Below are 12047 nucleotides of genomic sequence, written 5' to 3' on the forward strand. Positions count from 1 at the left end.
CACAAATTTAAATAATCAGTAGAATGTGTTTCCCTTGGACTTTTATTATCTTCTGACTAGATACCGATAAGGTGATTGGCAGTTTCCCGGGGCTCATGTGATCCTCGTTTGGGCCCTTCTGACAAGCAAAGTCAACAGGAAAGCCAAATTCACTTAACCACCATGTTACTAACAAATGCAGTGATTCACTTAACAATTCTGGCAAAAAAAAAAAAAATGGTCGTCAAATGGGACAAAACTCACAGTAACAGCTGTCTCGCTGAGAAACAGAAATTTTGGGCTCAATTGCGGCTGTACAAATTTTGCGGTCGTAAGCCGAGGACTACCTGTAACTGGCAACCAACCAAGCCCTAGGTTTTAATGCGTGAGGTCAAGGAGGGGCGGGGTCGCCCGTCCCATCTGGATGAGGAGGGGAAGGTTACCTTAACCTGAGACCTGGCTGCTCATGGGCGATTGCTGCCTGACCTCCTAATGCTTTATTTCGGACTCCTGATTGGTTGGTTGGTGGCGTTTTAAGGGGGAAAAGAGATCTCCAGATCCACCCCAGGAGGACCGGCCTTGCGGCATCCCTGAAAGCGCCCCTTCGCGCTCTCTAAAGCCCCCTTGCCCAGCCCTCTGCAGACTCCCGCACCCAGCAGCCACCCCGCCACCCTCCCACCACCTGATGCCAAACCTCGCTTGGCTCTCCTGGGCAGCGCCGTCCTTAGCAACGGGCCGCGGCGCGCCGGGGCGTAAGAAGCCGGGGCGGAAAGGAGCAGAGGGGAAGGCTGGGGTGAGTGGCTCACCGGCATGCTGCTGCTCCAGCCGCCGCCGAACTCAACGGGGCTGCAAGGCGTCGCTCCGAGGGAGGCAGAAAGCCGGAGGGGGCGTTCACAGCTACAGTGTTACCCGTCGGCTCCGCTACAATTGTGAACAATAACGGAAGCCAATGCGCTTGCGCCACCCGGAATGACAGAGCCAGCAAGCCCCCTCCGCTCTTCGGAGCCCTGCAGAGGCACCTCGGCCAATAGGCAAAAGGCTCCAGCCGGTGCTCCTCGGCGTGGTAGCCAATGGAAGGACGAGGATTGCGGCGCGGGGAGGGGAAGGGAGGAGGTGGGGAGGCAGCGGGAGAAGGCAGAATGGACGAGAGGCGCCCGCGGAGGAAAGGAGAGCGGAGGGGGAAGGACGAGAGGGGAACCGCTGGCTCTTCGCTGCTATCTGGGGATGAGGGAACTGGAGGCTAAAAACATGCAGGAACTGGGCATGGCTAGTCTAGTGAAGACAAGAACCAGGAATGACGTTTCAATATTTGAGGGGCTGCCAAAGAGAGGAAGGTGGGTCGACCTGTTTTCCAAAGCACCCGAAGGCCAGACATGGAATAATGGATGGAAGCTGATCAAGGAGAGATTCAACCTAGAAATAAGGAGAAATTTTCTGACAGTGAGAGCAATCAACCAATGGAACAGCTTGCCTTCAGAAGTTTTGGGAGCTTCATCACTGGAAGCTTTCAAGGGAAGACTGGACTGCCATCTGTCAGAAATAATGTAGGGTCTCCTGCTTAGTAGGGTTGGACTAGGAGATCCCTTCCAACTCTTGTTATTTTGTTACTCTGGTCTTCCAGGTTTTGCAGCATCCATCTGATCTGTTTTGTGAGGCTGGACCATTGGTTGTTTCTCCTGTAAAGATGGAAACAAAACTGCTTCTCTGGGAACCCTCTCTCCAGGGTGATCGCTGTAGACGAACTTGGGGATGCGGTCTTTTGGATAGGTTTGGCTAAACCAGACGAATGTCCTGGAATTAACTGGATGGGAAAAATGGACATTATTTGGATTATAACATCTGCCAGCCTGTCCTCGGTGGGTGGGGGTATGTGGGGGTGGGAATCTTCATTCTTTTACTTCTTTCCTCTTTATGAACCATCAGCCTGAATGGACAAACCTGGTTAAACTGCTGTCACAGAATCAACGTGGGACACTCTGTAAAAAAAGTACTGACAATTCTTCAGATCAAGAAGTCTATGGAGATTCTCAGTCATCTGGGTCATGGTTGTCCCAAAGGTGCTTTTTCAAGAGGCAACTGGACTTTCTGGTTTTTCTTTTAAGAAAAAGTCCAGTTTCCACTTGAAAAAGCACCTTTGGGACTTCGGATCAACACTGTCGACTTTGTTTGTTAAATAGAGGCCATTCAAAATTAAAGAATGACCAGTAAGATTGGTGGCTTCTTTATTAGAGTTGTGAAATGCAATCATCCTGCCACACACCTGGTGTATGTCTCTGTATTGGAGGGGTCTAAATACTATTGCCTTTGTTTTTATTCCATTCTTGGATTTTGTTTTCTGCAAAAACAATTAAGGTGATGTTTTCATTAGAGGTGTTTGCTGCTCTCTGTATGGAATCAATCTGCTGTGGTCTCCCAGTGGGATCTTTTATCTTAATCCTTTCTATCCTATTGAGCACAATGGTCATAGAAACCAAGTGTAAAAAAGCAGAAAATAAGGAAATAACTACTGTAGCTGCTCAAACTGGGTAGTGGGGCCATCCTGTTTTCTGCTTCCCTAATTATCCACTTCGGGCTGCATAAATGTAGAAGACCACCAGATGGCAGTAGAAATGAATTTTGTTTACCTCTTTCCTGCTATGATATGATCACCATCCTCCTCTGGCTTAATCTTAAAAGAAGTGGGTTCTTTGTCATGTCACGTTCCTGTTAGCAGGTGCTGAGGTAGTAGCTACCTAGTAGCTTATAAATATGACTTTCCCAAACCTTACACATAGCTTAGGGGTGGACAACTATGGCCCCTTTATGACCTGTCCAGGGGTGCTATTCAGCAGGTTCTGACAGGTTCTGGAAAACCGGTAGTGGAAATTTTGAGTAGTTCAGAGAACCGGCAAATACCACCTCTGGCTGGCCCCAGAGTGGGGTGGGAATGGAGATTTTGCAATGTCCTTCCCCTGCCACACCCACCAAGCCATGCCCACAGAACCAGTAGTAAAAAAAAAAAAAGAATTCTACCACTGGACCTGTGGACTTCAATTCTCAGAATTCCTGAGCCATGATTGGCTGAGTATGGTTTGCTGAGAAATTCTAGGAATTGAAGTCCACAGGTCATAAAGGGGCCACAGTTGTTCATCTCTGGCATAGCTTTATCCAGGTCACACACACTTCGCACAGGATTTGAACAATTTATCTTCTCTGCTTTGCTACATGCAACAAGAAGATTTCATGGATGATCCATAAAATGATAAATATGTATGTTACACGTGTATGTAATGTCCTTTATAAAAGAATCACACAAATATTCAGATTTAATTACCACACCTTTTTGCTTATTAATCCACATCTATGAAATATTCAGAGCAATATTATTAATAAGAAAGCAATAAATAAAGCAACCTTACCATTAAAAAGATTAAAAGCTGTTGAAATATATGATTCTATAGCTCACCAGTGTCTTTGAGGCCATTACAAATGGCAATTCTTAGGAAAATAAGAGGAAGAGGAGTTAATTAGAAAATACAGTATAGAACTGTAAAGTTGCAATGTTTCAAAACCATGCAACACATTATTACTTACGTAAATTCAAATTAGACTGAAGGTAAACAAATTTAAATGTAGCTGTTTAGCCTTTGGGAGAAAACTTAAAATGATGTGCCAAAATGTAAAAACCTGACATACTGGTTAAAGTCAGGTAGATGGCTGTTTTTATAGTTCATTCACGGAGAATTTTGGAGTTTAATTGTAGAAAATAAACAAAAATCAATTAACAGAATAAAGCAAGCATCCATTTCCATTAATGATGCATTACTAATACAATGTGTTGACAGGCATATTTCCTGAATTGGCATTTAACTTATTTTCAAGGTCATCTGGATACCTCATCAGTTTTCTGCAGCCTAGATCAGTTTTAAAATTTTATTGAAAAATTGTTTTTCAAATGTTTTCATTTGAACATTGTGTTCTAAAATGTCAAGAACAGAAAAAGTCTTAAATGAAACAGATACTGTAGCAGGGGGTGTTTTTCTTAAGGAAAGGGCTGGCTAATGATATATATTTAATAGATGTAAAGTTTAGGGAACCTAAAGTTAAACCTATCAGCTTCACAATCTTAACTCTGTTCCATAGATACAATAAGATGGAAATGGGATACAATGGGATTTTTATAAATTATATAGCCACTAGTGAACAATGCCTGGTTATTCCAAACTATAATTTCTTTTACTATAGTCTGAACTACTCTAACTGTACATCATTGATTTTAATGGAATTTTGATTTTTTTTTGCTACATTTCTTTCAAGTTTGGTTATTATTATTATATTAGTAGTATAATATTACTAATCCCAGGGGAGGGGGGAATTGGAGCCACAATAATTCTTTGTTAGTCTTTTCAACAATAAGGCATGGATCCCCAATTTTTATAACTTAAAATGAAATGGACGAAGATCTCAGAATAGGCTCAGCAGATGTTCTTTAGAGATCTAAGTAGATTGACACAATCATGAGAGACTGACTACTAGTCATACACACAGACACACAAAACACTAATGTTAGGGAAGCCAGCTGTAAGTTTCTTAACACGTATGCACATTTATTTATTCATTCCATTTATATTGCCACCCGTTTTGTAAATGTAACTCTATGAAGCCAACAATATTAAAATAAATAGAATAAAATATTACTAAGGAATTAGAAAATCAACAATGGTCACAAAACTATTAACAGAGATCTTTCAACTGGCCATCTAACCTGATCAGCAGGGCCTGTAGCACCTCCAGATTAACATTTTATGAAAGATCAGCAGGATCAGGGTTAATGTGATCTCAGAGGACATAATGTTCCAGACATAACAGATTCCAAAAATCCTTAAATATTTTTCCAGCAAGTAACTTGTACTTTATGCTAAAAATATGGCATTTCTATACTACCATATTTAAGGCCAAAGGATCCTTCTCTCGGGCAGCATGGCATTTTTAATCAGGACTTGTATTTAGAAGACAGGAGAATGGATATCGGAGAAATGTAAGTGCTATCATTACAAAATGTCTTCCGCATCAAATAATTTAATGAACTTTCTGAGGAGGGAAATAATTGGAATCAACCTCCCTAAATGAGTTCTCTATAAAGAAGCTTGGGTATGCTTATAACCTGATTTTTCAGAGCAATGCATATACCTGTCAACACAATTCTTTTGCAAAGGCCACTGTAGGCTTACAAAATAGCATGAGCGCTTTCTGATATTAAAGCGTCTTCCTAAGGCAAGAAGGTACTGTAGCAGTAAAACTCACTAAAATTGAAAACATTCCAGTTTCATTTTTCTAAATACAAGGAACCAATCATCATTTCCTTATTTCATCTTCCAAAGTAAACTCTGAGCAAACATCCTCCACAATCTTATTTGCAACATATGGCTTCTCAAAATATTGGCCCAGTGGTACTTTTTGTATGAACCCCATTGGTTAAACGGATGTACTGGTCTGCATTTATGAACGTACCTTTTCTCAGGGATATGAAACAAACATGTTGTTTTCAATAAAAGGGACTGCCATTCTTGGCTACTCTACCCAAGTCTGCATAAAACTCAAAAGGCTGAGATTTGATCCTTTTTTATAGTCTTCCTGGCCAAACTGGTGATGGTTTCCAGATGTTTGACATAGAAACAATGTAAGTGAGACACCAGGGCTGGGCTAGCTGAGAATTATTGGAACTGTCTTCCCATGAATTTCTGCAATAAATATATTTCAACTTCAATAGACCTGAGACAGGAAGAATTCAAACAAATACAGATAGTCCTCAATTTACAACCACAATCGACGACAGCAATAAAAACAATACAGGTAGACCTCGATTTACGACCACAATCAAGGCCAAAATTTCAGTTGCTATGCGAGACATTTGTTAAGTGAGTTTTAGCCCACACTATGACTTTTCTTGCCCCAGTTGTTAAGTGAATCACTGCAGTTGTTAAATTAATAACATGGTTGTTAAGTGAATTTGGCTTCCCCATTGACTTTGCTGGTGAGAAAGTCGCAAAAGCTGATGACTTATCTGGGGGCCATTGCAGCCATCATAAATATGAGGCAGTTGCCAAGCGTCTGAATTTTGATCTCATGGCCATGGGGATGCTGCAATGGTTGAAAAATGGTCATAAATCCCATTTTTTCCAATGCTGTTGTAACTTCAACCGGTCATTAAACAAACTGTTGTATGTCGAGGACATCTTGGGATATTGTTACTGCTTGTTTATTTGGTTTGAAATCTCCTCTTTCCTGTGGAGGAAAGGGTCCCCTTGGCCTGCTATAGCAGAAACAACCTGAGCCGAAAGTTTCAGAGGGAATTTTTCAGAAATTGGACTTTCTGGTTTTTCTTTGAAGACGTTTCGCTTCTCATCCAAGAAGCTTCTTCAGCTCTGGAAGAGGTTGAGAGACCTGGCCCTCAGAAGGCCATTTCACCCTTTCCCATTTTCTCACCCCCCGCCCCCCCCACTTTGGCAGTTCCGTGCAGAGTCCCACGGAGTCTCTCCGAGGAGGCGTGGCCTGCGCGAATAGGGAACCGGAGCCTCCTGAAGCGGACTAAGCCCGCCCTCGGAAGGACCGTCCCGTCCCATCTTGTGCGGTTGGGGTTTGTCAACAGCAGAGCTGCCCCCGCTTGCTCTTCGGCGCTAATGCTTAGGAGGGGCGGCGGATCGGTTGCTCTCCCCGCGAGGAGTATTAGGGCCTTAAGAAGGGACTATTATTGACTTCAAGCCCTCTCCAGCGCCGGAGTGGACGCCCCTCCCGCCGCTGCTGCTCCTCCGCCTCCTCCTTTTCGCCGATCGAGCCTTTGCCGAGAGACGGAGCGACCCAGGATGAGAGCAGCAACCGTAGCAAAGATACGGAGGGTCTTCTCGGGTGGTGCCAGTTAGGTAAGAGCCCCGTCCGAGGAGTAGGGAGATTTCAGATCTCCTGCCGCGCTCTCCTCTCGTTCCTGGAAGTTGGCCTCCTTGATGGAGTTGATCCGTTCCTCTGGCGCCCTTGGCCGATTCTTCTGCTTTGCGAACCTGACTTTTGTTGTTTGTTTTTCGTCTTCCACTGGTTTTGTTTTTTTTAAAGTACCAGCCACTCATATGATCCGAGTCACGTGCTTTGTTTCCTGTTGTTTTGTTCCCTGCGCGCTCGTTGTTGTAGTTGGGTTTGCGGGGACGGCTTCGCTTTCCTGTCTTCTCCTCTCCCTCTCTCTTCCCCCCCCCCGCCTGCTCTGACAGTTTTGGTTGTCCTCGGACATCAGCTCCCACCACACAGTTAGGCAGGACGCATCAAGATCCAGGCGCTGCATTTGCACAACAAGCCATGTTGGGTTAATCTTGGTTACCTGTTATACAGTTTATGGTACAAAGTACAAACCCAAACCGTCTGCTTAGCGTAGGCTTCGATGTAATGTATACGATGTATACATCCAGAATTAACTTGGGACTTTACAGTAACCAGCCGCCACTGTCAATCAGTACCTTGCGGTTTACTTTGCCGAGAAGTTTCCGTTTACTAAATTACAAAAAAAAAAATTCCAAACATGAGTCAAATTGCAACTCTCACATTTGTGATGCCATAAAATACTTATTAACGTTTGCTCTGCAAAAGACTGTAATAAATTATGCAAAGGCTCCACATTCAAGAAATTTAGATTTGCTGACTTGCCTAGAAATTTTTGGGATATGTTTTTGATTTTGTGTGTATGTGTGTGTGTGTAATTCCTTCACTCTTAAGCAGTTTCCTGTATTGCATGCAATAAAAGTTACATTACAATAAATTGAAACTATCACAATGCTACTGTTTAAGAGAACCTCGGAAAGGGCCCAGCCAGGCGTCTTTTAATACCGTCCCCCAGTCTGCATAAGGCTGCAAAAATTGTGTTTCTTTGACACCTGTTAATAAAGCGATCAGTAACGTGGCCAACTAGTAGTCCATCTTTGCAGTGTTAATGCAGGAAAGTTAAGATGAAAGTTTCCTTAAGTGGACTTCCCCTCCTCTGGCATCAGTTGCTGATGGGGAAAACCCATCACCAGTTCTTCTCTTTAATTATGGTCTGGCAAGGCTGGGTGAGTGTGGTGGATGCTTTCAACAGCAGACTCGAGACCATTGGACTCCTGCTCAAAAACAGACCAACTGGCAGGTCACTGGGATGAAAGTGAGATAGCAAGGAAATTACCATAGGTGCCTTTTCTCCCTCTCAATTTGCTCCAGGCTAATAGGCATAGAGGAAGAGGGTGCAATGAAGTCAGAGAGCAGGCCTGAAAAGGAGCAAGCTCTGTCCTGAGTTTGTGCTGCAATGGAATGACACCTCTAAAGCATCCAGAAAGAGCCTGGATGGCAAAGAGACACCATTGTTCCCACAACCAAAGTATCAAAGACAGCAAAACCTACAGCCAGGTTAAACTTTTTGAGGGCAAAAATAGTGGGAATCCTGTAATACATTCATTATGACAGAATAAGCAGCATCCATCTGGCAGAATATTTCCTTTTCTTCCCCCTGACCTCCCTGGTAATAAACAAATGCCCATCTTAATAGAAAGATGGTTGGAAGCTGGCTTCTTCTCCCAGACTAAATTGATGTTCAGTGCAGCATCTGACTAGCACTCTTTTAAAAGAGCACTTGCTTTTTAAACACAGGCCTAGCTCTTTCAAAGAATGTTGGAATCATGTTTTAGAAACAGGGTACTAACCCTGTATTTGTAAGGTTTCCAGATAAGATCTATCAAAATGACTTGGGCAGATACCCGTGCAGAAGCCAGGTGTCCAGGCCCAAGCCAAAATGGCCAGGTAAGTCAGTGCCAGCAGCTAAAAAGGGAAACATGCTCCCAGTATCCTAAACCACTCAACTTTTTTTCTGCATGTATTTGTATACTGTATACCTTCAAGTAATTCCTGATTCCTGGCAACTCCCTAGGCAAGTCCCTGCAGTTTTCTTGGCAAGATTTTTCAGAAGGAAGTAATGTTTGCCATTACTTCCTTCCCAGAGCTGAGAAAGTGACCGGCCCAAGGTCATCCAGCTGTTTTCTAGCCTGATGCCTTAACCAGTATACCAAACTAGCTTTGAAAGTGGTAAAATAGGAACTGAGTTAATGGCTACATCATTGATCCGTATTAAACCACAGATTTTCAATGTTTTCAGGAATTAGAACCTGTTCATTAATATAAAATTCCTGGAATCAAAAAGATTTGGGGTCCCGAATGTCAGCTTGGCAAGCCCTTTCCTCGACTGTAAAAAAGTAGTTAGGGTTGCAAGTTGCTGCATCAAAACAGGAGTAGATGCCTGAAGGCATTAGAAGTTTTCTTCTCCTTTAATCCCTTCCAGAGAATAAAACTACTTTAGAGAACTAAAGGGGGAAAAGGGACTTTCTGCAAGGGACCAAGTGGGAAAAAAACCTTTGAGGCCAATCAATCATTTTTTCCTGGCCTCGGTGCTACTCCTGTACCCTCTGTAGTGGGTTTTCTAATTGATCAAAATAGAAAAGAAAACCTTCCAAAAAGGAGTAAGCAAAAGCAAAACTCACTGCAATAGATGTAAATCTGGCAGAGAGATTATTTTGCCCTATAAAACCTGCAGAACCCACCCTAGGGTTCCATAGAACCCAGTTTGGCACAACCCATACTAGATCACATCCATGAAAAACTATGTTGGGATAGAGGGAGGAGTAAAACTGTAGCCACTAAAGACAGCTTCAAAATGTTTCAGCCCTGGACTTTTTGGCACGAGACAAAAGCAACATTATGAAGATATGTCATGTACAAATGATTCCTGGGACATGTCACCTGGAGTCAAGTCTGACTGGAAGGCACGCCCCGCTCCCAAAGGAAAGGAATTCCAAGTTTTCTTTTTCTTATCACATTTGGCAAAAAAAAAAAAATGTTAGGAGAATGTCAGAATCAGCCTCAAATCAGCCAATACAAACCCTGAAAAACAGAGCAGTGCAAGAAAAGAAGAGACAATTTGTCGTAGTGCTTAAGACACCAGGCTAAAAATTTGGAGACCAGGAGTTCTAGTCCTGCCTTAAGCAAAAAGCCAGTCACCATGGGCCAGTCACTCTTTCTCAGCCTTAGGAAAGAAGCAATGGCAAACCACTCTCTAAAACCCTTGGCAAGAAAACTGCAGGGATTAATCCAGGTAGTTGCTAGGACTCAAGACAGACTGGAAGGCACATCCTACCCCAAAGGAAAAGAACTTCAAAAGTTATTTTTCTTACCAAATTTTGCAAAATATTATCATGGATTGGTAAAAAAAAAAAAAACATGGATAGGCACCTCATCCTCCATGTTTAGGACAGTCACATTTACAGCTTTTTGCTATTGACTATGCTGACTGTGCAGATAGAAGTCTAGCATGACTAACCCAATCTTATCTATCACTCAAGGCTTCATTGATAAATTCTATAAATATTATTCTCGAACTCCTACCATCTTCTAGCCCAGCCACTTTGTTGAATACCAGATTAGGAAAACAGTTGTGATCTTGGTGTGATATGTAGCACAGGGGTACCTGAACTCTCTTGTGTCACTGCCACAGTCTCACAGTTCACAATTGGTATGCATGAGTAGACTGTTGCTCATTGGCATGGATTGAGACCTGGTATGTCTCAACTGCCTTGCTAAGCTTCTGGCAAGTCAAGATTAATGGAGCCACCCAGGCATTTGTGGCACAAAACCCTTGTTTGCTTTAGTGATTTATCACCTCTCTTATGCCTGAGTGAGCAGTGTGGGAATCTCCTAATTCAATTCTTGATTATGTATTCTGGATGCATCTGTGTCCAACTGGTGGTTGTAGCGTTCATCATGCAAACTGGATAAGGAATGCAAACTATTTGAAATTCGTTGCATGAGTCTGGGGTCACTTCTTTCCCCTTCACACTTGACTTATTTTTATTGTCAATATCACACTATGCATAAATGTTGGCTTCTTGAACCTGGAAAATTAAAAACTTCTTGGAGAAACATTTCACAGTAGAGGTCTATAGGCATTTGTGGGATTTCTCTAAAAGAAACAGACTCACCTGGTCCTTCAGAACTATAGTGAGCATTAGAATATATGGTACAGGTAGTCCTCAATTTACAACAGTTCATTTCCTGACTGTTCAAAGTTACAACAGCACTGAAAAAAGTGACTTATGACTGTTTTTCACAGTTACAAACTTTCCAGGATCCCCGTCATCGTATGATCAAAATTCAAATGCTTGGCAAGTGGTTCATATTTATGACCATTGCTATATCCCAAGATCCTTTTGTGACCTTCTGACAAGCAAAATCAATGGAGAAGCCAGTGATTTAACAACTGCAGTGCTTCACTTAACAACTGAGGCAAGAAAGGTCATAAAATGGGGCAAGAAAGGTCATAAAATGGGGCAAAATTAACTTAACAAATGTCTTGCTTAACAACAGAAATTTTGGGCTCAATTGTGGCCATGAGGACTACCTATATAACCAGGTGATAAGGAGGTTCCCAAAAGGAGGACCAGTTTTTTTGCCTACAAAAAAAAGAGGATGGAAGAACAAAATGAAGGCAATTTGCTACCCTTTATCAATTGTTGATATAGCACAGGGAGCCATTAACTGTTGCTGGCAATATAAGCAGTGGATTCGCTGACATTTTTCCATCTTATATTCAGCAAGTGACATATGAGTCTTAACTAACAGCTAACAGCCGTGTCTTAATAGCTTACCGTATGGTGTTGTATTATTTAATACTAGCAGCAGAGTGAAAATGAAATGGCCTTGTACTTCATTAGGAACATCATGTTTTTTTCCCAGGCTACTTGCCTATTTTCCTGCTGTCGCTTCACTCTGAAAACAAAGATTTGTGCTTAGGAATTTGTTAGATGTTAGATAAGGAAGATGGAAATGTACAATATTGCAATGCACCCTTTAGATGGAAAATAATTGTACTTTTACTGTGGTTTTTTTTTTTTTTTTTGCTCTTTTAATTATTATATGGTATATAATTTCCATTACATGTCCATTAATGTCTTTGGAAACATGGTAAGAACATATCTGATATATAAATGGAATATATAAGAAATTGTGGATCTCTCCATCAAAGAAAGTTA

This window comes from Pituophis catenifer, unplaced genomic scaffold, assembly GCF_029215685.1.
Source record: "Pituophis catenifer annectens isolate HBS135680 unplaced genomic scaffold, rPitCat1.0.hap2 SCAF_2, whole genome shotgun sequence".
Taxonomy (NCBI): domain Eukaryota; kingdom Metazoa; phylum Chordata; class Lepidosauria; order Squamata; family Colubridae; genus Pituophis; species Pituophis catenifer.